Source organism: Pristiophorus japonicus, unplaced genomic scaffold, assembly GCF_044704955.1.
Source record: "Pristiophorus japonicus isolate sPriJap1 unplaced genomic scaffold, sPriJap1.hap1 HAP1_SCAFFOLD_1394, whole genome shotgun sequence".
NCBI classification, from domain to species: domain Eukaryota; kingdom Metazoa; phylum Chordata; class Chondrichthyes; family Pristiophoridae; genus Pristiophorus; species Pristiophorus japonicus.
The window spans coordinates 1,090-28,212 of record NW_027251065.1 but is presented as its reverse complement, the minus strand read 5'-3'; the positions used below and the strand labels follow the sequence as shown (position 1 = coordinate 28,212).

Genomic DNA, 27,123 nt, shown 5'->3' with positions numbered 1-27,123 from the left:
CTGTTTGACAATAACCAGACCCTTGCTCCAAGGTCTGTCTCACTCTTTCCCCGGTATCAGGCAGAGATCTGCCTGCTGCCCTGATTTATTTCATGTGACAGGACACAAAAGTTCAAAATCAACCTGCAGGTGGCCACACACAGCACAGATTAGTAATGCTGGCCGAGTGGTCTAAGATGATGTGCTCAGGTCACTATAGATAGTGTTCGAATTCTATTTCAGACATTTCTTACATTGAATCATTCGGCAGAACCCATTTGTTTTGTCACCACCAACTCCTTCAAAGTGCGATTCAGCAGTCCACCTGCTCGCTTAACATTTCCATCTGACCTGGTGCTGAAATGTGTTCATTCTATTGTAGAACGACAATTATGTATTTTGCCCTGAGCACGTGAGGAACTTTTCTCCCGATCTCATTGGGTTTAATTTTGTTAATCTGGTGCTGAAAGTGGAGATGTTTCCGCAGTGTAATGGTTAACACATTCTAGTTTTTTGAGTTCATGCTCAACTTTCTCCTTGAGTGCATATGGTATGGAACGGGGCTTGTAGTAAACCAATCCAGCGTCCTTCTGTACCCTGACACTCGCCTTGAAGCCTTGGATCGGACTGTCCGTTTCGCAGAACACCTTTGGATACTTCTTGATAAACTCATCCGTTGATGAAAATCTCGCTTCCACAGAGAAAATCTGACTACAATCCAGATTCAGTGAGCTTAATCAATTTCTTCCTTGTAAGGCAGACTTGTCTCTTTTCACTACTATTCGAGGCAAGTTCTGAAATTAATCTTTATATTTCACCGATCGGTACAGTGATATGACCAACCACAGGAATTTACTCTCCCGAGTAGCCTCGCAGCTCTATCTTGGGTTTCTCCAGTTGGAAATCACGCAATTTGTCGCGGAACAGTGACTCCGGTATTACACTCACGGATGCACCCGTGTCAATTTCCATTGGTATCTTGAATCCAGCAACATCTATGTGGATTTTGATGCTTTCCGAATCACTGTCCGTTAAACTCGTGCTCCTGATGATGTGTAACTCTAACATCTCCTCGTCCTGTTGTTGGTCTTCCATACTATGTAGTCTCTTGGGATTTCGACTCAGAGCTTTGATCGCTGGACTCATAGCTTTAACAGGTTTACCCTTCAGTCGGCATGCCTTCGTAAGATGCCCAATCTTTCTGTCGAAGAAACACTCTGCCTTCACGTGTGGACAACTTTGAGCAATGTGTTGTCCCAGGCACCTACAGCATGATTTCGACGCACTGGTAGAATTTTCAGTTTCTGAGGCTTTGGGCTCCCTTGTTATACCTTCAAATTCTCCGATAATGACTCCACGAGACAATGTGTCATTCTTCAACTGTAGTGACTTGAGTCCTTTATTGATAACCTTTATTGGTGGCCTGACTTTTATACTAGGCCAGGCACACCTGTGCAGATAAGCTACAAGTCTCCCACTGCAGTGCCCTCTGGTGGCACACCTTGTAATAGTACAAGCAGTAACCATGTAGAACACATGGCAGGTGTCACTGTGGAACCGTTTCTCTCACTCAAAGTTAAACACACTAACTTGGGCGCCACGAGGTCTCGGTAGGTAGCCATTGACCTTCAGATTCATATATAAATATATATGAATATATCGACATGCACCGTAACTGTTCCCTGGTGGTCGAGGGGTTAAGACCCGGTGCACTAACCTAGTTCGACATGTGTCGTAACTGTTTCCTGGTGGTCGAGGGGTTAAGACCCGGCGCTCTAACCTGGTTTCAATCCTCGATCGATTCATCGCATAAAAATAATTGAGGTCTGTGAGACGATTAATAATTGCTGTAATCACCATGAATAGAAATACTTTCTGTGATAGACAGAGCTTACAGACTATCTGGCTTGTCGGGCACGTGTTTGGGGTTTAATTTTGTAAACTGGGTGAGTTCGCTGATCGCGGGGAGACGGTCGGAGCCTCTATGGCCCCACTGTGAGGTTGTGGAAGTGAACACGGTGGCTGGGTGATCCGTGACATTTCTGTAAAGGGCAGTAGAGGAGAAGGATTGAGATCTTTCAGTGTGGGACAGAAGTTGTTTAAGGTGAGCCAACACATTCCCGATCAGCACAGAGGGAGCTCACTGGTCAGCTCCTCGCTGTGGGGTTTTTTGTATAGCGGTTTCTGTAGTGTAGTGGTTATCACGTTTGCTTTACACGCGAAAGGTCCCTGGTTCAATCCCAGGCAGAAACATTATGTTTAAACTTGCTGTGGATGAACAATCAGAGGCAAGTTTCGTCTCCCTGCAAATGCTGCCTGACCTGCTGAGATTTCCAGCATTTGCTGTTTTTATTTGCTACTTATTCTCCTGGCAAAAGGGCTCCCTTATTCATTAATTGCTCTTTATTTCACCAATAAATAGATAACTTTGAGTGAGAGAAAACGGATCCACCGGGGACCTTTTGCGTGTGAGGCCAACGTGATATCCGCCACACTGCAGCCCATCAAAGGGCGAGAAACCACTGAATATAAAGGATGAGCTGACAAATATCAGGGGCAGTGCAGTCTGGTCAATGTCAAACCCTCCTTTCTTATTCAGCAGTGGCATGAACGGGAATCAGACGCCACAAAGTTTAATTAAAGACACAAATACAAGTAACACTTGCAAATCTTTTCAGTGTAAAATTCTTTCACTTTATTTGAAATGCTACTACGTTGAATCTGAAAATACACACGGTGGGATTTTATCTTCACTACTGATTGTATTTTGTGTGCACGGTAGGAATAATCGGTGCAGATAAATTTGATAAAAGTTGCCCCAGATTCGTGGTGTATTCGGCAATGAACACTTTCAACCAGAAAGCTAAAATACAGTGCGTAAAATGGGTTAACATGCATAAGAACATAAGGTCATGAGAAATAGGAGCAGGAGTGGGCCATACGGCACCTCGAGCCTGCTCCACCATTTAATACAATCATGGCTGATCTGATAATGGACTCAGGTCCACTTCCCTGCCCGCTCCCCAAAGCACAGGCCAAATGATTGAAGTATGGAGTGTCCCTGAGTTAGCATTTGTTTGATTGTGCAAAGAAGGTGTGGGCTTAATTAATGATGGTTTCCCGTGAAAGCAAGAGAAAAGTTTTCGAACAAACCATCCGGTGACTGTCAGCTGAGCGCTGCTTTTGATACCTGGTGGGAATGGGCGGGGATTATCAAGCCCCTTGTATTGCAGAACCTTCATATAGACGAACATCTCCAGCTCACTGCGTAGGCCTCGTGGTGCAAAGGTCGTGTGTCTGACTCCTGATCAAAAGGTTGTGTGTTCAAATCACGTCGGGGACCTCTTCGAAATATATAAAATTCTGACGGGACTGGACAGTTTAGATACAGAAAGAATGTTCCCAATGTTGGGGAAGTCCAAAGCGACTGGTCACAGTCCAAGGATAATGCGTAAGAAATTTAGGACCGAGATAAGGAGAAAACTTTTCACTCAGAGAGTTGTGAACCTGTGGAATTCACTACCATAGAGAGTTGTTGATGCCAATTCGTTAAATATATTCAAAATATGGCCCTCACGGATGGATCAATGGGTATGGAGAGAAAGCAAGAAAGGGCTACTGATGTGAATGAACAGTCATGATCTTATTGATTGGTGGTGCAGTCTCGAATGGCCGACTCCTGCATCTATGTTTCTATGTTTCTATATTTCGTGGGACTGCCGATGATGCTGATGGTGATTCACCCGGACTGTCGGCCACTCATAGGGAGACCGCTGTAGACAGTGTGTGAGTGAGAGTATTATTATTCACGCGAATCACTGGCCACGCCGGGGAGAGCAGCTCGCTCACAATATCAGGACACAGGGAGTCTGATGCAGGAACATTTCTGCGTCTTCTCATTGCTTAATTAATTTCGGAATCAGTGTGAAGGGATATTTCCCTACATTCTTCAACTGCTGTCTGAACTTAGTCTGGGTCACGGCATAAATTGCCGTGTTTGTGCAGCAACTCAGCAGATGCAGCATTATTCCAACGTCCATTACATAAAAAGGTATATATACAGAATCATACCCCAAAAAGTACATCTGGGTCCATATAGAATGCACCATAAACACCGCCCACAACAGGATGAAATTGCCGGAGGTAGCAAACAGTAAAATGATGGAATTCCTGCGGCTCGCCATCTGTGGGTCACTGGGACACTCCCCACTGCTGGCAACCAGGAGTTGCCTGCGGGCTCTGCTGGCCAATATAATATGCCTGCCGGTGACAGTATTGAGCAGCAGAATCAGAGCAAATGGGATACATGGGGTGAGAATATAATGAAGGAATATGATTGCTGCCCAGACCGGTGAATTCATAACATCATCTGTTATATAGCAAAACCAGGGCATGTTTGCAAGTATATAGAAATGTGTCAACATAAAATACCAGAACATGTTCTTGAACCCGCTCAGCGAAGTAACGGTTGCCAGAACCACAGCCGCCGTTCTCTCGGTGCAATATTTAGTTTTCAGATTCTGGCAACAAATGGCCACAAAGCGATCAAAGGTGAAACTGATGGTGAACCAGACAGAACAGTCTGTGGCTGCGTGAAATAAGACGGCGTGAATAATACACACGTGGAAGGACCGCACGAAATGGAACTCTTTCTGGCAAAGAATCGGAATGTGTCTCAGTATCAGGTCGAGGATAATTACCAGGAGATCCGTCACTGCCATGGCAACCAGATAGCGAGTGACACATCTGGAGAGACCGCACTTTCCACGAGGCAGGATCACAATCGTCAGGATGTTAACTGTCAGGCAGGGAAATAAACAGGTAAATTAAACATTAATTTGGGAGCAAAGAATAGACTCAAAACTAAAATAATTAACAATCATTGACAAGGTAACACCAACTAAATACATTTATCTGCATTAAATCAGACGACCCATCCCTCAGTCAATGAGCCGCCAAATGATTATGTAACATCATCATCATAGGCAGCCCCTCGAAATCGAGAAAGACTTGCTTCCACGCTAAAAGTGAGTTATCAGGTGACTGAACAGTCCAGCATGGCAATTACAGTCTCTGTCACAGGTGGGACAGAGAGCGGTTGAAGAAAAGGGTGGGTGGGGAGTCTGGTTTGCCACACGCTCAATCCACCGCCCTCGCTTGGTTTCTACATGTTCTCGGCGACGACTCGAGGTGATCAGCGCCCTTCAGGATGCACTTTCTCCACTTCGGGTGGTCTTTGGCTCGGAACTACCATGTGTCGGTGGGGATGTTGAATTTTAATATGAAGGCTTTGTGGGTGTCCTTGAAACGAGCATTTAAAGGATTTGGACACAAATGGAAGAGATTAATTGTTGTAGCTTTTCACCTGTTCGTTTCCACTTGTGCAGGGAATATTAGACGAGAAAATATGAAAGTTTGTTCATATTCTAAGTACCTACGTTACAATCAGCCGGGGTTGTTTATCCTGAAATACAACTATTTTTGCTGGAAACTATATATGAATTGCTCCCTCATTATAGAAACATAGAAAATATAGAAAATAGTTGCAGGAGTAGGCCATTCGGCCCTTCGAGCTTGCACCACCATTCAATGAGTTCATGGCTGAACATGCAACTTCAGTACCCCATTCCTGCTTTCTCGCCATACCCCTTGATCCCCCTGGTAGTAAGTACTGTATCGAACTCATTTTTAATATATTTAGTGAATTGGCCTCAACAACTTTCTTTGGTAGAGAATTTCACAGGTTCACCACTCTCCGGGTGAATAAGTTTCTCCTCATCTCAGTCCTAAATGGCTTACTCCTGATCCTTACACTGTGACCCCTGGTTCTGGACTTTCCCAACATTGGAAACATTGTTCCTGCATCTAACCTGTTTAAACCCGTCAGAATGTTATACGTTTAGGTGAGATCCCATCTCATTCTTCTGAACTCCAGTGAATACAAGCCCAGTTGATCCAGTCTTTCTTGATATGTCAGTCCCGCCATCCCGGGAATCAGTTTGGTGAACCTTCGCTGCACTGCCTCAATAGCAATAATGTCCTTCCTCAAGTTAGGAGACCAAAACTGTACACAATTCTCCAGGTGTGGCCTCACCAAGGCCCTGGACAACTGCAGCAATACCTCCCTGCCCCTGTACTCAAATTCCCTCGCTATTAAGGCCAACTTGCCATTTGCTTTCTTAACCGCCTGCTGTACCTGCATTCCAACCTTCAATGACTGATGTACCATGACACCCAGGTCTCGTTGCAGCACCCCTTTTCCTCATCTGTCACCATTCAGATAATAGTCTGTCTCTCTGTTTTTACCACCAAAGTGGATAACCTCACATTTATCCACATTATACTTCATCTGACATGCATTTGCCCACTCGCCGAACCTATCCAAGTTACTCTGCAGCCTCATTGCATCCTCCTCGCAGCTCACACTGGCACACAACTTAGTGTCATCCGCAAATTTGGAGATTCTACGTTTAATCCCCTCGTCCAAATCATTAATGTACAATGTAAACAGCTGGGGCCCCAGCACAGAACCTTGCGGTACCCCACTAGTCACTGCCTGCCATTCTGAAAAGTACCCATTTACTCCAACACTTTTCTTCTTGTCTGACAGAAGGTTCTCAATCCATGTCAGCACATAACCCCAATCCCATGTGCTTTAACTTTGCACATTAATCTCTTGTGTGGGACCTTGTCGAAAGCCTTCTGAAAGTCCAAATATACCACATCAACTGGTTCTCCCTTGTCCACTCTACTGGAAACATCCTCAAAAAATTCCAGAATATTTGTCAAGCATGATTTCCCTTTCACAAATCCATGCTGACTTGGACCTATCATGCCACCTCTTTCCATATGCGCTGCTATGATATAAATGTGCAATAAAACCGATAACTGTAATGATATTACACTTTTACCATTGAAGAACTGAATTAAATCTGGTTGCCGGTGTTGATGATGGACTTCAGTCCCTCTGGCAGCCACCTCTCGTGGAAGGCCGCGAACGTTCCGGTGGACACCGCGTGCTTCATCTCCAGGGACACCTTGTCTTGAATATATCCGCGGAAGAGAGGGAGGCAGCCGGGCTGAACGATCCTCTCGACCGCCCGCTGCCTGGACCAGCTGATTGTCCGCTTGGCCATGCCCCGGAGCAGTCCGACGAGAAGGCCTTCTGACCTCCCGCTCCCCCTCCGCACGAGGGGCCCAAAGATCAGAAGTGTACAGCCGGAGGCAACATATATATCCTCTCTGTTTCTCGCTGAGAGACCTACTGAACTGTGACAGATCGGCATGGGACCAAATTGCAAATTCAAAATAAAGATTGGAAATAAATGAATGAAATCTGGCTGAACGAACATTTTGTTTGTGAATGTTAATGACGCTTGTAATCCTGTTCAACCCATCAGAAGCACTGCCATTAATGCAGAACTTGAGATGGTGACAAAGGAGACACTGACTGGAACTAAATGATCAGCGGATATTTACCCGCCTATAACATAGCGTGGACAGAACAAAGCGAGCAGAGTTTCGCTTCCTCTGTTCAACTCCAAGTGAGAACAAAAGACGAGAAATTGGCTGATAAAAGGAAGGAATAAAATAATAAAAAATGTATATGATTTCTGAATTATTGCATCACAGAAAATAATGGTAAAACATTCACAATAAATAAATATTCATGAACCTCAGGATCTCTGAGATGATTCCAGTGATGCGATGATGCGACTTCCCAGATAGGGCTCCCACCTCGCTCCAGGGGTTCACACCAACATCTGCCTAGATTACACTGCTCCCTCCCTCAGTCTAGATATTTAATGACCAGGTTCGCCTACATTACACTGCTCCCACCTCTGACGAGAAATTTCATTCCCAGGTTCGCCTAACTTCCAGTGCTCTCACGTCAGTCCAGGGATTTCATTCCGAGAGCCAAAAACATTACTCCGCTCCCGCCTCTGTGATTGGACCTGACTCTTTGGAATGAACATATGATCTTGGCCACAACTCCCCTTCCGTGCCCACTCCCTTAACTCTCTTCTCGTTTAAAACTCAGTCTATTTCCAGTGAATAAGATTCAATGAAGCTGCCTCCACAGCTTTCTGTCGAAGAGAATTCCAAAGATTCACGCCCCCCTGAGAGAATAAATTGCTTCTTATTTGTGATATAAATGGGCGATTCCTTATTCTGAACCTATGTCCACTAGTGGAATTCTGCATTAGGATGGAGAATGAAACAGTTAATTCAGAGACCATGGTCCAGAACTTAAAGAAGGGTAACTTTGAAGGTATGAGGCGTGAATTAGATGGGATGGATTGGCGAATGATACTTAAGGGGTTTACTGTGGATGGGCAATGGCAGACATTTAGAGACCGCATGGATGAAGTACAACAATTGTACATTCCTGTCTGGCATAAAAATAAAAAAGGGAAGGTGGCTCAACCGTGGCTATCAAGGGAAATCAGGGATAGTATTAAAGCCAAGGAAGTGGCATACAAATTGGCCAGAAATTGCAGCGAACCTGGGGACTGGGAGAAATTTAGAACTCAGCAGAGGAGGACAAAGGGTTTGATTAGGGCAGGGACAATGGAGTATGAGAAGAAGCTTGCAGGGAACATTAAGACGGATTGCAAAACTTTCTATAGATATGTAAAGAGAAAAAGGTTAGTAAAGACAAACGTAGGTCCTCTGCAGTCAGAATCAGGGGAAGTCATAACGGGGAACAAAGAAATGGCGGACCAATTGAACAAGTACTTTGGTTCGGTATTCACGAAGGAGGACACAAACAACCTTCCGGTTATAAAAGGGGTCGGGGGGACTTGTAAGGAGGAGGAACTGGGGGAAATCCTTATTAGCCGGGAAATTGTGTTGGGAAAATTGATGGGATTGAAGGCCGATAAATCCCCAGGGCCTGATGGACTGCATCCCAGAGTACTTAAGGAGGTGGCCTTGGAAATAGTGGATGCATTGACAGTCATTTTCCAACATTCCATTGACTCTGGATCAGTTCCTATAGAGTGGAGGGTAGCCAATGTAACCCCACTTTTTAAAAAAGGAGGGAGAGAGAAAACAGGGAATTATAGGCCGGTCAGCCTGACATCGGTAGTGGGTAAAATGATGGAATCAATTATTAAGGATGTCATAGCAGTGCATTTGGAAAGAGGTGACATGATAGGTCCAAGTCAGCATGGATTTGTGAAAGGGAAATAATGCTTGACAAATCTTCTGGAATTTTTTGAGGATGTTTCCAGTAAAGTCGACAAGGGAGAATCAGTTGATGTGGTATATTTGGACTTTCAGAAGGCGTTCGACAAGGTCCCATACAAGAGATTGATGTGCAAAGTTAGAGCACATGGTATTGGGGGTAGTGTGCTGACATGGATTGAGAACTGGTTGTCAGACAGGAAGCAAAGTGTAGAAGTAAATGGGTACTTTTCAGAATGGCAGGCAGTGACTAGTAGGGTACCGCAAGGTTCTGTCCTGGGGTCCCAGCTGTTTACATTGTACATTAATGATTTAGATGAGGGGATTAAATGTAGTATCTGCAAATTTGCGGATGACACTAAGTTGGGTGGCAGTGTGAGCTGCGAGGAGGATGCTGTGAGGCTGCAGAGTGATTTGGATAGGTTAGGTGAGTGGGCAAATGCATGGAAGATGAAGTATTATGTGGATAAATGTGAGGTTATCCACTTTGGTGGTAAAAACAGAGAGACAGACTATTATCTGAATGGTGACCGATTAGAAAAAGAGACCTGGGTGTCGTGTTACATCAGTCATTGAAGGTTGGCATGCAGGTACTGCAGGCGGTTAAGAAAGCAAATTGCATGTTGGCCTTCATAGCAAGGGGATTTGAGTACAGGGGCAGGGAGGTGTTGCTACAGTTGTACAGGGCATGGTGAGGCCACACCTGGAGTATTGTGTACAGTTTTGGTCTCCTAACCTGAGGAAAGACATTCTTGCTATTGAGGGAGTGCAGCGAAGGTTCACCAGACTGATTCCCGGGATTGCGGGACTGACCTATCAAGAAAGACTGGATCAACTGGACTTGTATTCACTGGAGTTCAGAAGAATGAGAGGGGACCTCATAGAAACATTTAAAATTCTGACGGGGTGAGACAGGTTCGATGCAGGAAGAATGTTCCCAATGTTGGGGAAGTCCAGAACCAGAGGTCACAGTCTAAGGATAAGGGGTAAGCCATTTAGGACCGAGATGCGGAGGAACTTCTTCACCCAGAGAGTGGTGAACCTGTGGAATTCTCGACCACAGAAAGTTGTTGAGGCCAATTCACTAAATATATTCAAAAAGGAGTTAGATGAGGTCCTTACTACTAGGGGGATCAAGGGGTATGGCGAGAAAGCAGGAATGGGGTACTGAAGTTGAATGTTCAGCCTTGAACTCATTGAATGGCGGTGCAGGCTGGAAGGGCCGAATGGCCTACTCCTGCACATATTTTCTATGTTTCTATGTTCTAGATTTCTCCCACTGGAGGAAACATCATCTCTGCGTCTACCCCATCAAGCCCCTGTAGAATCTTACACATTTCAATAAGATCACCTCGTAGTTTTCTGAACTCCAATGTATACACACCCATCCTGCTCAATCTTTATTCTTATGACAACATTCTCATCCCAGTAATCAACATCGTGAACCTTCTCTGAACTGCCTCCAATGCAAGTAAATCCTTCCTTAACTAAAGTGACCAAAACTGTACACAATACTTCATCTGTAGTCTTATCGACAACCTGTACAGTTCTAGCAGGATTTCTATATTCTGTCCCACTTGAAATAAAGCAAGACATTCTGCTGCCTTTTCTAATTGCTAGCTGTACCTCCATACTAACCTTCTGTGTTTTATGTGCAAGAACCCCCAGATCAATCTGGACCACAGCAATTTGGTATCTCTCCCCATTTAATGATAATTTGCTGATTTATTTTTCATAACAAAGAAGATAGCGTCACATTTTCCACATTATACCCCATCTGCCATTGTTGTGGCCCACCCACGAAGACTATCTATATGCCTTTGCAGATTTTTTACGTCCTCCGCACAACATGCTTTCACACTTATCTTTGTCTTTTCAGTGCTTCGATGCTGGTACACCTGGACAGTTCCATTGGGCGGGCCACATCTTCCGGATGCCTGACACAAGACTCGCAAGCAAGCGCTCTACTCGGAACTCCTACACAGTAAGCGAGCCCCAGTTGGGCAGAGGAAACTTTTGAATGAAACGATCAAAGCCTCCTTGATAAACTGCAACATCCCGACCGACAGCTGGAAGTCCCTGGCCCAAAACTGCCTGAAGTGGAGGAAGTACATCCAGGAGGGCACTGAGCACCTCGAGTCTCGTCGCCGAGAGCAAGCAGAGACCAAGCGCAGGAGTAAGAAGGAGCATGCGGCAAACGAGCCCCACGTACCCTTTCCTTCAACCACTCTCTGTCCCACATGTGACAGAGACTGTAATTCCCGTATTGCACTGTTCAGTTACATAAGAACTCATTTTTAGAGTGGCAGCAAGCCTTCCTCTATTTAAAGTGATTGTCTACGATGATGACGTTGCATCATCAGCAAAGATTTAACATTTAATATAGATTTTAAAATTATGATGGGTTTTGATCGAGCGAGTATGTCGAAAATTTTTCCAGTTGCACAATGGTGCATAACCAGAGGAGACAGGTTTAAAGTAATTGACAAAAGAACCACAGGAGAGATGGGAAGAGTGTTCTTTATGCCGTGAGCTGTTACGATCTGGAATGCGATTTGTGAGAACACGCTGGAAGTAGATTCAATCGTTATTTTCGAAAGGGAAATGCTTTATTCATGGAAGGAGATATATTTACATTTTTCTGGCTAAAGAGTTGGGCTTCTGAGATAGTTCGATCCAAGAGATTGCATGGACACGATGGACCGAGAGGCCTCTTTCTTTGCTGTATCAATCTAGCAGTCGATGAGCAAGAGGCAGAGAGAGTGAAATGTGGAGAGACAGCGTGAAACTGACAGAGAGACAGAGAGAAAGTGAGAAATTCACAAAGTGCCAGAATGAATGAGAAAAAGAGAATAGAGACAGTATGACTGGAGGACGGATAGAGGGAAGTAAATTAACATTTATTGGACAATTGGATAAATACTTGAAGGGGAAAAAATTGCTGGACTATGGGAATAGAGCAGGGGAATGGGACTAATTGGAGGGGGTGAGACCATGGTGGGATTTTGAACACATGGATGAGAATAATAAAAATGAGGTATTACTTAATCGGGAGCAAATGTTAAAGAGCAGATTGTTGATGGGTGAACAGGCCTTAGTGGAGTTAGGTTATGATCAGCAACTTGTTTCGGTGAGCTCTAACTTATAGTGGACTGTAACAGCGAGGTGGGCAAGGAAAGCATTTCAATGGTTGATTCTTGTTTCACAAAGTCACTGGGTTATTGAGGCGAAGGAATGAGGTGACCAGTATTATGGAGATGATAGTGGGCACGACCAGTGATTCAGAGGAGAGGAGTTCAGAACTGAACTCAGGGAAAAAACAGAATGCCGAATTTGTGAACAGTCTCGTTCAGCCTCAGGCATTAGCCACAGAGGGGACTGAGTCAGTAGATATCCAATGTGACGAAGCCTTCCAAAGAATTAAGTGACATACTCAGTAATACAGTGAAATATAGAGTAGAGTTATAATTGTTGGATATAGAGACTTACCAGGAACACCAACTACAGGAAAGATTGTGGAATAAATTAAAATATCACTCGTACAATTAACAACGTATGCATATTTAATTGCTGTATGAAGAGATTTCCCAGGAACAACAACTGCATGAAAGATGAGAAAGCAATTTACAAATCTTGTAATACAGCGAAATTTGGTTGCAGAGTTAATAGTTGGATACAGAGACTACCAGGAACAACAAATGCAGCAAGGAGGGGAGAGTAAAATATAAGGTCAGTAATACATTGAACCATGATTACTGGAATAATTAGATAGACTTACCAGTAAAACCAACACCAGCAAGGAAGGGAAAGTAAATGTATTGAATAATACGAAATGCATAACGGATTCGCAATAACAATGATAATTCTTCGTAATGTGCAACAAGAAAGTTAAAATACAAGATGAAACTCCTGCCATTTGTTGTAACATTCCAATCCATTTTTTTGAGATTCTGATACATTGTTATATCATTCCAATCTACTGTTCTCAGATTCCGACTCCATCGAAGTGGAGCAGTGCGATGATCGCTGTTAGTGCCAGAGGTGATGTATTCACTGTGACTGTGGGGTAACACTTTTAAAGGAGTGCCTTATCAATATGAGCGAGAATCACTCCATTGACACAATTTGGTAAATAGAGACTTTTATTAATTACAGTCACTGAACAAATAACTTCTGTAAACCCGTCTAGACTGATATTAATTACAGTCCCTGAACAAACATTTTCAATTAACCCCTTTCAATCCAACACTTTATGTACCACAATAAAGTAGATATCCTGGAGTAGTTTTGATTACCTGGATGGGTAAGAGAGGAATGTTCCCAGATACTTTTCCCGAAATTGACCTGGATTTTAAACTGGTTTTTGCCTCTCCCGGGATATCACATTGCTCCGGTTGGGTTGGAGTGTATACTGTTTCAGTGTATGGTGTGTCTCAGTTGTGTGGGGCAGTCTGCTTGTGCTTGGTGCTCTTTACTTTTCCCCATTGTTAATGGTTCAAAGGATTACATGTAAGCTTCAGGGCTACTGACCGATGGCCTGAGTCTTTGTCGGCCGGCGTGGATATGATGAGCTGGAAATGACCTCCTGTGTTGTAAATTTCTATGTTTCTATATAACTGGTCCGAATGGGATTTATGAGTGTTGCTGAGTGAAGGAATGATGGAAATAGCTCAGGCCAAAATCTTTAATCCTCCCTGGATATGTCAGTGGTGACAGAGGACTGCAGGTTCGCAAATGGTACACGCTGTTCAAAAAAGGAGAGAGGGATAAAACCTGCAGCTGCAGGCCAGTCAGACTAACGTCTGTGGGGGGGAAACTTCTAGAGGCCATAATCCGGTATGAAATTATCTGTCACTTGGAAAAACATGGATTAATAAATGACAACCAGCACAAATTGTGTTAATGTCGAAGTGTGTCAGAAAAACCTGATTGAGTTCTTTGATGTAATAACCTTAAAGTTTGATGAGCGTAGTGCAGCTGATGTTGTATATATCGACTTTCAAAAGGCGTTTGATAAAATGTCACTTCATCGACTTGATAGGGAAACTGAACCTCATGGAATTAAAGGTACAGTGGCTGTGTGGAGACAACATTGGCACCGGAACAAATAACTGAGAGTGGTGGTGAAAAGTTGGCGTTCAGACAGAAGGGAAGTATAGAGTGGTGAAACCCAGGGTTCTATATTAGTGCCAGTGCTCTTTCTGATAGAGATTAATAGCAAGGACCTGAGTCTAAAGGCATAATTTCAAATTTGCAGATGTCACGAAACTCAGAAATGTAGTTAGCAGTAGGGAGCATAGCAGACATCAGGAGCACAGCGATAGCCTGCTTAAATGGGAAGACGAAGACAGGCAAAATTAAACATGTGTGAAGTGATACATTTTTGTGAAGGAACATGACAAGAGGCAATATAAGTTAAACAATACATTTTTTAAATGGCGTGCGGGTGCAGAGACACCTGGGAGTCGATGTGCACAAATCTTTGAAGTTGGCAGGGCAAGTTAATAAAACTGTGAAAAACGGAGAAAGAATCTTTGACTTTATGAATCATCGGGTATGGCAGCAAAGTGATTGTGCGACTGTACTAATGTCAGTGTCTCTCTCTCTCTCTCTCTCTCTGTCAGTGACTCTCTTTATCTGTCAGTGTCTCTCTCTCTCTCTCTCTCTGTCAGTGTCTCTCTCTCTCTCTCTGTCAGTGTCTCTCTCTCTCTGTCAGTGTCTCTCTCTCTGTAATTCTCTCTCTCTCTCTGTCAGTGTCTCTCTCTCTCTCTCTGTCAGTGTCTCTCTCTCTGTCAGTGACTCTCTCTCTCTCTCTCTGTCAGTCTCTCTCTCTCTCTCTGTCAGTGTCCCTCTCTCTCTCTCTGTCAGTGTCACTCTCTCTCTCTCTCTCTGTCAGTCTCTCTCTCTCTCTCTGTCAGTGTCTCTCTCTCGCTCTCTCTGTCAGTGTCTCTCTCCCTCTCTCTGTCAGTGTCTCTCTCTCTCTGTCAGTGTCTCTCTCTCTCTCTCTCTATGTCAGTGTCTCTCTCTCTCTGTCAGTATCTCTCTCCCTCACTCTGTCAGTGTCTCTCTCTCTCTGTCAGTGACTCTCTCCCTCTCTCTGTCAGTGACTCTCTCTCTCTGTCAGTGTCTCTCTCTCTCTGTCAGTGTCTCTCTCTCTCGCTCTGTGAGTGTCTCTCTCTCTCTGTCATTGTCTCTCTCTCTCTGTCAGTGTCTCTCACTCTCTCTCTCTCTGTCAATGTCTCTCTCTCTCTGTCAGTGTCTCTCTCCCTCTCTCTGTCAGTGTCTCTCTCTCTCTCTCTGTCAGTGTCTCTCTCACTCTGTCAGTGTCTCTCTCTCTCTCTCTGTCAGTGTCTCTCTCCCTCTCTCTGTCAGTGTCTCTCTCTCTCTGTCAGTGTCTCTCTCCCTCTCTCTGTCAGTGTCTCTCTCTCTCTCTGTCATTGTCTCTCTCTCTCTCTCCCTATGTCAGTGTCTCTCTCTCTCTGTCAGTGTCTCTCTATCTCTGTCAGTGACTCTCTCTCTCTGTCAGTGTCTCTCTCTCTCTGTCAGTGTCTCTCTCTCTCTCTCTGTCAGTGTCTCATTCTCTCTGTCAGTGTCTCTCTATCTCTTTCTCTGTCAGTGTCTCTCTCCCTCTCTCTGCCAGTGTCTCTCTCTCTCTGTCATTGTCTCTGTCTCTCTGCCAGTGTCTCTCTCTCTCTCTCTGTCAGTGTCTCTCTCTTTCTGTCAGTGTCTCTCTCTCTAACTCAATGTCAGTGTCTCTCTCTCTCTGTCAGTGTCTCTCTCTCTCTGTCAGTGTCTCTCTCTCTCTCTATGTCAGTGTCTCTCTCTCTCTGTCAGTGACTCTCTCCCTCTCTCTGTCAGTGACTCTCCCTCTCTGTCAGTGTCTCTCTCTCTCTGTCAGTGTCTCTCTCTCTCTCTCTGTGAGTGTCTCTCTCTCTGTGTCATTGTCTCTCTCTCTCTGTCAGTGTCTCTCTCTCTCTCTCTCTCTCTCTGTCAGTGTCTCTCTCTCTCTGCCAGTGTCCCTCTCTCTCTCTCTGTCAGTGTCCCACTCTCTCTGTCAGCGTCTCGCTCTCTCTCTCTGTCAGTCTCTCTCTCTCTCCCTGTCAGTGTCTCTCTCCCTCTCTCTGTCAGTCTCTCTCTCGCTCTCTCTCTGTCAGTGTCTGTCTCTCTCTCTGTCAGTGTCTCTCTCTCTCTCTCTCTCTCTCTGTCAGTGTCTCTCTCTCGCTGTCAGCGTCACTCTCTCTCTGTCAGTGTCTCTCTCTCTCTGTCAGTGTCTCTCTCTCTCTGTCAGTGTCTCTCTCTCTCTCTCTCTCTCTGGCAGTGTCTCTCTCTCTCTCTGTGTCAGTGTCTCTCTCTCTCTCTCTCTCTGTCAGTTTCTCTCTCTCTCTGTCAGAGTCACTCTCTCTCTCTCTGTCAGTCTCTCTCTCTCTCTCTCTGTCAGTGTCTCTCTCTCTCTGTCAGTGTCTCTCTCTCTCTCTCTGTCTGTGACTCTCTCTGCCTCTGTCAGTGTCACTCTCCCTCTCTCTGTGTCTGTCAGTGTCTCTCTCTCTCTCTCTGTCAGTGTCTCTCTCTCTCTCTCTGTCAGTGTCTCTCTCTCTCTCTGTCAGTGTCTCTCTCTCTCTCTGCCAGTGTCTCTCTCTCTCTGTCAGTGTCTCTCTCTCTGTCAGTGTCTCTCTCTCTCTCTCTGTCAGTGTCTCTCTCTGTCTGTCAGCGTCTCTCTCTCTCTCTCTGTCAGTGTCTCTCTCTCTCTCTCTCTTTCTCTGTCAGTGTCTCTCTCTCTCTGTCAGTGTCTCTCTCTCTCTCTGTCAGTGTCTCTCTCTCTCTCTCTGTCAGTGTCTCTCTCTCTCTCTCTGTCAGTGTCTCTCTCTCTCTCTCTGTCAGTGACTCTCTCTCTCTGTCAGTGTCTCTCTCTCTCTCTCTCTCTCTCTGTCAGTGTCTCTCTCTCTCTCTCTCTCTGTCAGTGTCTCTCTCTCTCTGTCAGTGTCTCTCTCTCTCTCTCTGTAAGTGTCTCTCTCTCTGTAATTGTACATCTCTCTCTGTCAGTGTCTCTCTCTCTCTCTCTCTCTCTGTCAGTGTCTCTCTCTCTCTCTGTCAGTGTCACTCTCTCTCTCTCAATCAGTGTCTCTCTCTCTCTCTGTCAGTGTCTCTCTCTCTGTAATTGTCTCTCTCTCTCTGTCAGTGTCTTTCTCTCTCTCTCTTTGTCAGTGTCTCCCTCTCTGTCAGTGTCTCTCTCTCTCTCTCTCTGTCAGTCTCTCTCTCTCTCTCTGTCAGTGTCCCTCTCTCTCCCTGTCAGTGTCTCTCTCTCGCTCTCTCTGTCAGTGTCTCACTCCCTCTCTCTGTCAGTGTCTCTCTCTCTCTGTCAGTGTCCCTTTCTCTCTGTCAGTGTCTCTCTCTCTCTCTCTCTATGTCAGTGTCTCTCTCTCTCTGTCAGTGTCTCTCTTCCTCTCTCTGTCAGTGTCTCTCTCTCTCTGTCACTGTCTCTCTCTCAATCTCTCTGTCAGTGTCTCTCTCCCTCTCTCTGTCAGTGTCTCTCTCACTCTGTCAGTGTCTCTCTCTCTCTCTCTGTCAGTGTCTCTCTCCCTCTCTCTGTCAGTGTCTCTCTCTCTCTGTCAGTGTCTCTCTCCCTCTCTCTGTCAGTGTCTCTCTCTCTCTGTCATTGTCTCTCTCTCTCTCTCCCTATGTCAGTGTCTCTCTCTCTCTGTCAGTGTCTCTCTCACTCTGTCAGTGTCTCTCTCTCTCTCTCTGTCAGTGTCTCTCTCCCTCTCTCTGTCAGTGTCTCTCTCTCTCTGTCAGTGTCTCTCTCCCTCTCTCTGTCAGTGTCTCTCTCTCTCTGTCATTGTCTCTCTCTCTCTCTCCCTATGTCAGTGTCTCTCTCTCTCTGTCAGTGTCTCTCTCACTCTGTCAGTGACTCTCTCTCTCTGTCAGTGTCTCTCTCTCTCTGTCAGTGTCTCTCTCTCTCTCTAATTCAGTGTCTCTCTCTCTCTGTCATTGTCTCTCTCTCTCTGTCAGTGTCTCTCTCTCTCTGACAGTCTCTCTCTCTCTCTCTCTCTCTCTCTGTCAGTGTCTCTCTCCCTCTCTCTGTCAGTGCCTCTCTCTCTCTCTCTGTCAGTCTGTCTCTCTCTCTCTCTGTCAGTGTCTCTCTCCCTCTCTCTGTCAGTCTCTCTCTCTCTCTCTCTGTCAGTGTCTGTCTCTCTCTCTGTCAGTATCTCCCTCTCTCTCTCTCTGTCAGTGTCTCTCTCTCTCTGTCTGTCAGTCTCTCTCTCTCTCTCTGTCAGTGTCTCTCTCTCTCTCTCTCTCTGTCAGTGTCTGTCTCTCTGTCAGTGTCTCTCTCTCTCTCTCTGTCAGTGTCTCTCTCTCTCTCTGTCAGTGTCTCTCTCTCTCTGTCAGTGTCTCTCTCTCTCTCTCTCTCTGTCAATGTCTCTCTCTCTCTGTCAGTGTCTCTCTCTCTCTGTCAGTGTCTCTCTCTCTCTCTCTCTGTCAGTGTCTCTCTCTCTCTCTCTCTTTCTCTGTCAGTGTCTCTCTCTCTCTGTCAGTGTCTCTCTCTCTCTCTCTGTCAGTGTCTCCCTCTCTCTCTCTGTCAGTGTCTCTCTCTCTCTCTCTGTCAGTGTCTCTCTCTCTCTCTCTGTCAGTGACTCTCTCTCTCTGTCAGTGTCTCTCTCTCTCTCTCTCTCTCTGTCAGTGTCTCTCTCTCTCTCTCTCTGTCACTGTCTCTCTCTCTCTGTCAGTGTCTCTCTCTCTCTCTCTGTAAGTGTCTCTCTCTCTGTAATTGTCCATCTCTCTCTGTCAGTGTCTCTCTCTCTCTGTCAGTGTCTCTCTCTCTCTCTGTCAGTGTCACTCTCTCTCTCTCAATCAGTGTCTCTCTCTCTCTCTGTCAGTGTCCCTCTCTCTCCCTGTCAGTGTCTCTCTCTCGCTGCTCTGTCAGTGTCTCTCTCCCTCTCTCTGTCAGTGTCACTCTCTCTCTGTCAGTGTCTCTCTCTCTCTCTCAGTGTCTCTCTCTCTCTCTCTCTATGTCAGTGTCTCTCTCTCTCTGTCAGTGTCTCTCTCCCTCTCTCTGTCAGTGTCTCTCTCTCTCTGTCAGTGTCTCTCTCTCTCTCTCTCTGTCAGTGTCTCTCTCCCTCTCTCTGTCAGTGTCTCTCTCACTCTGTCGGTGTCTCCCTCTCTCTCTCTCTCTGTCAGTGTCTCTCTCCCTCTCTCTGCCAGTGTCTCTCTCTCTCTGTCAGTGTCTCTCTCCCTCTCTCTGTCAGTGTCTCTCTCTCTCTGTCATTGTCGCTCTCTCTCTCTCCCTATGTCAGTGTCTCTCTCTCTCTGTCAGTGTCTCTCTCTCTCTGTCAGTGACTCTCTCTCTCTGTCAGTGTCTCTCTCTCTCTGTCAGTATCTCTCTCTCTCTCTGTCAGTGTCTCTCTCTCTCTGTCATTGTCTCTCTCTCTCTGTCAGTGTCTCTCTCTCTCTGTCAGTGTCTCTCTATCTCTCTCTGTCAGTGTCTCTCTCTCTCTGTCAGTGTCTCTCTCCCTCTCTCTGTCAGTGCCTCTCTCTCTCTCTGTCAGTCTCTCTCTCTCTCTCTGTCAGTGTCTCTCTCCCTCTCTCTGTCAGTCTCTCTCTCTCTCTCTCTGTCAGTGTCTGTCTCTCTCTCTGTCAGTATCTCTATCTCTCTCTCTCTCTCTCTCTGTCAGTGTCTCTCTCTCTCTGTCAGCGTCTCTCTCTCTCTCTCTCTCTGTCAGTGTCTCTCTCTCTCTGTCAGTCTCTCTCTCTCTCTCTGTCAGTGTCTCTCTCTCTCTCTCTCTCTGTCAGTCTCTCTCTCTCTCTCTCTCTGTCAGTGTCTCTCTCTCTCTCTCTCTCTGTCAGTGTCTGTCTCTCTGTCAGTGTCTCTCTCTCTCTCTCTGTCAGTGTCTCTCTCTCTCTGTCAATGTCTCTCTCTCTCTGTCAGTGTCTCTCTCTCTCTGTCAGTGTCTCTCTCTCTCTCTCTCTCTCTCTGTCAGTGTCTCCCGCTCTCTGTCAGTGTCTCTCTCTCTCTCTCTCTCTCTCTGTCAGTGTCTCTCTCTCTCGCTGTCAGTGTCTCTCTCTCTCTCTGTCTGTCAGTCTCTCTCTCTCTCTCTGTGTCAGTGTCTCTCTCTCTCTCTCTCTCTGTCAGTGTCTCTCTCCCTCTCTCTGTCAGTGTCTCTCTCTCTCTGTCAGTGTCTCTCTCTCTCTGTCAGTGTCTCTCTCACTCTCTCTCTCTCTGTCAGTGTCTCTCTCTCTCTCTCTCTCTGTCAGTGTCTCTCTCTCTCTCTCTCTCTCTCTGTCATTGTCTCTCTCTCTCTGTCAGTGTCTCTCTTCTCTGTCAGTGTCTCTCTCTCTCTCTTTCTCTGTCAGTGCCTCTCTCTCTGTGTCATTGTCTCTCTCTCTCTGTCAGTGTCTCTCTCTCTCTCTCTCTCTCTCTCTCTGTCAGTGTCTCTCTCTCTCTGTCAGTGTCTCCCTCCCTCTCTCTGTCAGTGTCTCTCTCTCTCTCTCTGTCAGTCTCTCTCTCTCTCTCCGTCAGTGTCTCTCTCCCTCTCTCTGTCAGTCTCTCTCTCTCTCTCTCTGTCAGTGTCTGTCTCTCTCTCTGCCAGTGTCTCTCTCTCTCTCTCTCTCTCTGTCAGTGTCTCTCTCTCTCTGTCAGCGTCTCCTCTCTCTCTCTGTCAGTGTCCCTCTCTCTCTGTCAGCGTCTCGCTCTCTCTCTCTGTCAGTCTCTCTCTCTCTCCCTGTCAGTGTCTCTCTCCCTCTCTCTGTCAGTCTCTCTCTCGCTCTCTCTCTGTCAGTGTCTGTCTCTCTCTCTGTCAGTGTCTCTCTCTCTCTCTCTCTCTCTCTGTCAGTGTCTCTCTCTCTCTGTCAGCGTCTCTCTCTCTCTGTCAGTGTCTCTCTCTCTGTCAGTGTCTCTCTCTCTCTGTCAGTGTCTCTCTCTCTCTCTCTCTGTCAGTGTCTCTCTCTCTCTCTCTCTCTCTGTCAGTGTCTCTCTCTCTCTCTCTCTCTCTGTCAGTGTCTCTCTCTCTCTGTCAGAGTCACTCTCTCTCTCTCTGTCAGTCTCTCTCTCTCTCTCTCTGTCAGTGTCTCTCTCTCTCTGTCAGTGTCTCTCTCTCTTTCTCTGTCTGTGACTCTCTCTCTCTGTCAGTGTCACTCTCCCTCTCTCTGTGTCTGTCAGTGTCTCTCTCTCTCTCTCTTGTCAGTGTCTCTCTCTCTCTCTCTGTCAGTGTCTCTCTCTCTCTGTCATCGTCTCTCTCTCTCTCTCCCAATGTCAGTGTCTCTCTCTCTCTGTCAGTGTCTCTCTCTCTCTGTCAGTGACTCTCTCTCTCTGTCAGTGTCTCTCTCTCTCTGTCAGTGTCTCTCTCTCTCTCTGTCAGTGTCTCTCTCTCTCTGTCATTGTCTCTCTCTCTCTGTCAGTGCCTCTCTCTCTGTCAGTGTCTCTCTCTCTCTCTCTCTGTCAGTGTCTCTCTCTCTCTGTCAGTGTCTCTCTCCCTCTCTCTGTCAGTGCCTCTCTCTCTCTCTGTCAGTCTCTCTCTCTCTCTGTCAGTGTCTGTCTCTCTCTCTGTCAGTGTCTCTCTCTCTCTCTCTCTCTCTGTCAGTGTCTCTCTCTCTCTGTCAGCGTCTCTTTCTCTCTGTCAGTGTCTCTCTCTCTCTATCAGTGTCTCTCTCTCTCTGTCAGTGTCTCTCTCTCTCTCTCTCTCTCTGCCAGTGTCTCTCTCTCTCTCTGTGTCAGTGTCTCTCTCTCTCTCTCTCTCTCTGTCAGTGTCTCTCTCTCTCTGTCAGATTCACTCTCTCTCTCTCTGTCAGTCTCTCTCTCTGTCTCTCTGTCAGTGTCTCTCTCTCTCTCTTTCAGTGTCTCTCTCTCTCTCTCTGTCTGTGACTCTCTCTCTCTGTCAGTGTCACTCTCCCTCTCTCTGTGTCTGTCAGTGTCTCTCTCTCTCTCTCTGTCAGTGTCTCTCTCTCTCTGTCAGTGTCTCTCTCTCTCTCTGCCAGTGTCTCTCTCTCTCTGTCAGTGTCTCTCTCTCTGTCAGTTTCTCTCTCTCTCTGTCAGTGTCTCTCTCTCTCTCTGTCAGTGTCTCTCTCTCTCTCTCTGTCAGTGTCTCTCTCTCTCTCTTTCAGTGTCTCTCTCTCTCTCTCTGTCAGTGACTCTCTCTCTCTGTCAGTGTCTCTCTCTCTCTCTCTCTCTCTGTCAGTGTCTCTCTCTCTCTCTCTCTGTCAGTGTCTCTCTCTCTCTGTCAGTGTCTCTCTCTCTCTCTCTGTAAGTGTCTCTCTCTCTGTAATTGTCCATCTCTCTCTGTCAGTGTCTCTCTCTCTCTCTCTCTCTGTCAGTGTCTCTCTCTCTCTCTGTCAGTGTCACTCACTCTCTCTCAATCAGTGTCTCTCTCTCTCTCTGTCAGTGTCTCTCTCTCTGTAATTGTCTCTCTCTCTCTGTCAGTGTCTCTCTCTCTCTCTCTTTGTCAGTGTCTCCCTCTCTGTCAGTGTCTCTCTCTCTCTCTCTCTCTGTCAGTCTCTCTCTCTCTCTCTGTCAGTGTCCCTCTCTCTCCCTGTCAGTGTCTCTCTCTCGCTCTCTCTGTCAGTGTCTCACTCCCTCTCTCTGTCAGTGTCTCGCTCTCTCTGTCAGTGTCCCTCTCTCTCTGTCAGTGTCTCTCTCTCTCTCTCTCTATGTCAGTGTCTCTCTCTCTCTGTCATTGTCTCTCTCCCTCTCTCTGTCAGTGTCTCTCTCTCTCTGTCAGTGTCTCTCTCTCTCTCTCTCTGTCAGTGTCTCTCTCCCTCTCTCTGTCAGTGTCTCTCTCACTCTGTCAGTGTCTCTCTCTCTCTCTCTGTCAGTGTCTCTCTCCCTCTCTCTGTCAGTGTCTCTCTCTCTCTGTCAGTGTCTCTCTCCCTCTCTCTGTCAGTGTCTCTCTCTCTCTGTCATTGTCTCTCTCTCTCTCTCTCCCTATGTCAGTGTCTCTCTCTCTCTGTCAGTGTCTCTCTATCTCTGTCAGTGACTCTCTCTCTCTGTCAGTGTCTCTCTCTCTCTGTCAGTGTCTCTCTCTCTCTCTCTCTGTCAGTGTCTCTCTCCCTCTCTCTGCCAGTGTCTCTCTCTCTCTGTCATTGTCTCTGTCTCTCTGCCAGTGTCTCTCTCTCTCTCTCTGTCAGTGTCTCTCTCTTTCTGTCAGTGACTCTCTCTCTAACTCAATGTCAGTGTCTCTCTCTCTCTCTGTCAGTGTCTCTCTCTCTCTGTCAGTGTCTCTCTCTCTCTCTATGTCAGTGTCTCTCTCTCTCTGTCAGTGACTCTCTCCCTCTCTCTGTCAGTGATTCTCTCTCTCTGTCAGTGTCTCTCTCTCTCTATTCAGTGTCTCTCTCTCTCTCTCTGTGAGTGTCTCTCTCTCTGTGTCATTGTCTCTCTCTCTCTCTGTCAGTGTCTCTCTCTCTCTGTCATTGTCTCTCTCTCTCTGTCAGTGCCTCTCTCTCTGTCAGTGTCTCTCTCTCTCTCTCTCTGTCAGTGTCTCTCTCTCTCTCTCTCTATGTCAGTGTCTCTCTCTCTCTGTCAGTGTCTCTCTTCCTCTCTCTGTCAGTGTCTCTCTCTCTCTGTCACTGTCTCTCTCTCAATCTCTCTGTCAGTGTCTCTCTCCCTCTCTCTGTCAGTGTCTCTCTCACTCTGTCAGTGTCTCTCTCTCTCTCTCTGTCAGTGTCTCTCTCCCTCTCTCTGTCAGTGTCTCTCTCTCTCTGTCAGTGTCTCTCTCCCTCTCTCTGTCAGTGTCTCTCTCTCTCTGTCATTGTCTCTCTCTCTCTCTCCCTATGTCAGTGTCTTTCTCTCTCTGTCAGTGTCTCTCTCACTCTGTCAGTGTCTCTCTCTCTCTCTCTGTCAGTGTCTCTCTCCCTCTCTCTGTCAGTGTCTCTCTCTCTCTGTCAGTGTCTCTCTCCCTCTCTCTGTCAGTGTCTCTCTCTCTCTGTCATTGTCTCTCTCTCTCTCTCCCTATGTCAGTGTCTCTCTCTCTCTGTCAGTGTCTCTCTCACTCTGTCAGTGACTCTCTCTCTCTGTCAGTGTCTCTCTCTCTCTGTCAGTGTCTCTCTCTCTCTCTAATTCAGTGTCTCTCTCTCTCTGTCATTGTCTCTCTCTCTCTGTCAGTGTCTCTCTCTCTCTGACAGTCTCTCTCTCTCTCTCTCTCTCTCTCTGTCAGTGTCTCTCTCCCTCTCTCTGTCAGTGCCTCTCTCTCTCTCTCTGTCAGTCTGTCTCTCTCTCTCTCTGTCAGTGTCTCTCTCCCTCTCTCTGTCAGTCTCTCTCTCTCTCTCTCTGTCAGTGTCTGTCTCTCTCTCTGTCAGTATCTCCCTCTCTCTCTCTCTGTCAGTGTCTCTCTCTCTCTGTCTGTCAGTCTCTCTCTCTCTCTCTGTCAGTGTCTCTCTCTCTCTCTCTCTCTGTCAGTGTCTGTCTCTCTGTCAGTGTCTCTCTCTCTCTCTCTGTCAGTGTCTCTCTCTCTCTCTGTCAGTGTCTCTCTCTCTCTGTCAGTGTCTCTCTCTCTCTCTCTCTCTGTCAATGTCTCTCTCTCTCTGTCAGTGTCTCTCTCTCTCTGTCAGTGTCTCTCTCTCTCTCTCTCTGTCAGTGTCTCTCTCTCTCTCTCTCTTTCTCTGTCAGTGTCTCTCTCTCTCTGTCAGTGTCTCTCTCTCTCTCTGTCAGTGTCTCCCTCTCTCTCTCTGTCAGTGTCTCTCTCTCTCTCTCTGTCAGTGTCTCTCTCTCTCTCTCTGTCAGTGACTCTCTCTCTCTGTCAGTGTCTCTCTCTCTCTCTCTCTCTCTGTCAGTGTCTCTCTCTCTCTCTCTCTGTCACTGTCTCTCTCTCTCTGTCAGTGTCTCTCTCTCTCTCTCTGTAAGTGTCTCTCTCTCTGTAATTGTCCATCTCTCTCTGTCAGTGTCTCTCTCTCTCTGTCAGTGTCTCTCTCTCTCTCTGTCAGTGTCACTCTCTCTCTCTCAATCAGTGTCTCTCTCTCTCTCTGTCAGTGTCCCTCTCTCTCCCTGTCAGTGTCTCTCTCTCGCTGCTCTGTCAGTGTCTCTCTCCCTCTCTCTGTCAGTGTCACTCTCTCTCTGTCAGTGTCTCTCTCTCTCTCTCAGTGTCTCTCTCTCTCTCTCTCTATGTCAGTGTCTCTCTCTCTCTGTCAGTGTCTCTCTCCCTCTCTCTGTCAGTGTCTCTCTCTCTCTGTCAGTGTCTCTCTCTCTCTCTCTCTGTCAGTGTCTCTCTCCCTCTCTCTGTCAGTGTCTCTCTCACTCTGTCGGTGTCTCCCTCTCTCTCTCTCTCTGTCAGTGTCTCTCTCCCTCTCTCTGCCAGTGTCTCTCTCTCTCTGTCAGTGTCTCTCTCCCTCTCTCTGTCAGTGTCTCCTCTCTCTCTGTCATTGTCGCTCTCTCTCTCTCCCTATGTCAGTGTCTCTCTCTCTCTGTCAGTGTCTCTCTCTCTCTGTCAGTGTCTCTCTCTCTCTGTCAGTATCTCTCTCTCTCTCTGTCAGTGTCTCTCTCTCTCTGTCATTGTCTCTCTCTCTCTGTCAGTGTCTCTCTCTCTCTGTCAGTGTCTCTCTATCTCTCTCTGTCAGTGTCTCTCTCTCTCTGTCAGTGTCTCTCTCCCTCTCTCTGTCAGTGCCTCTCTCTCTCTCTGTCAGTCTCTCTCTCTCTCTCTGTCAGTGTCTCTCTCCCTCTCTCTGTCAGTCTCTCTCTCTCTCTCTCTGTCAGTGTCTGTCTCTCTCTCTGTCAGTATCTCTATCTCTCTCTCTCTCTCTCTCTGTCAGTGTCTCTCTCTCTCTGTCAGCGTCTCTCTCTCTCTCTCTCTCTGTCAGTGTCTCTCTCTCTCTGTCAGTCTCTCTCTCTCTCTCTGTCAGTGTCTCTCTCTCTCTCTCTCTCTGTCAGTCTCTCTCTCTCTCTCTCTCTGTCAGTGTCTGCTCTCTCTCTCTCTCTCTGTCAGTGTCTGTCTCTCTGTCAGTGTCTCTCTCTCTCTCTCTGTCAGTGTCTCTCTCTCTCTGTCAATGTCTCTCTCTCTCTGTCAGTGTCTCTCTCTCTCTGTCAGTGTCTCTCTCTCTCTCTCCTCTCTCTGTCAGTGTCTCCCGCTCTCTGTCAGTGTCTCTCTCTCTCTCTCTCTCTTCTGTCAGTGTCTCTCTCTCTCGCTGTCAGTGTCTCTCTCTCTCTCTGTCTGTCAGTCTCTCTCTCTCTCTCTCTGTGTCAGTGTCTCTCTCTCTCTCTCTCTCTGTCAGTGTCTCTCTCCCTCTCTCTGTCAGTGTCTCTCTCTCTCTGTCAGTGTCTCTCTCTCTCTGTCAGTGTCTCTCTCACTCTCTCTCTCTCTGTCAGTGTCTCTCTCTCTCTCTCTCTCTGTCAGTGTCTCTCTCTCTCTCTCTCTCTGTCATTGTCTCTCTCTCTCTGTCAGTGTCTCTCTTCTCTGTCAGTGTCTCTCTCTCTCTCTTTCTCTGTCAGTGCCTCTCTCTCTGTGTCATTGTCTCTCTCTCTCTGTCAGTGTCTCTCTCTCTCTCTCTCTCTCTCTCTCTGTCAGTGTCTCTCTCTCTCTGTCAGTGTCTCCCTCCCTCTCTCTGTCAGTGTCTCTCTCTCTCTCTCTGTCAGTCTCTCTCTCTCTCTGTCAGTGTCTCTCTCTCTCTCTGTCAGTCTCTCTCTCTCTCTCTCTGTCAGTGTCTGTCTCTCTCTCTGTCAGTGTCTCTCTCTCTCTCTCTCTCTCTGTCAGTGTCTCTTCTCTCTGTCAGCGTCTCTCTCTCTCTCTGTCAGTGCTCCCTCTCTCTCTGTCAGCGTCTCGCTCTCTCTCTCTGTCAGTCTCTCTCTCTCTCTGTCAGTGTCTCTCTCCCCTCTCTCTGTCAGTCTCTCTCTCGCTCTCTCTCTGTCAGTGTCTGTCTCTCTCTGTCAGTGTCTCTCTCTCTCTCTCTCTCTCTGTCAGTGTCTCTCTCTCTCTGTCAGCGTCTCTCTCTCTCTGTCAGTGTCTCTCTCTCTGTCAGTGTCTCTTCTCTCTGTCAGTGTCTCTC

At 46.8% G+C, this 27,123-nt stretch overlaps 1 non-coding gene across 1 annotated transcript; it reads left to right on the top strand.

Annotated features, from left to right (window-relative positions):
- The first annotated feature begins 2,159 nt into the window (after positions 1-2,159).
- On the top strand, positions 2,160-2,232 carry trnav-uac (transfer RNA valine (anticodon UAC)). The gene has a single exon. It is a non-coding gene; the product is annotated as a tRNA-Val (tRNA).
- The last annotated feature ends 24,891 nt before the right edge of the window (positions 2,233-27,123 follow it).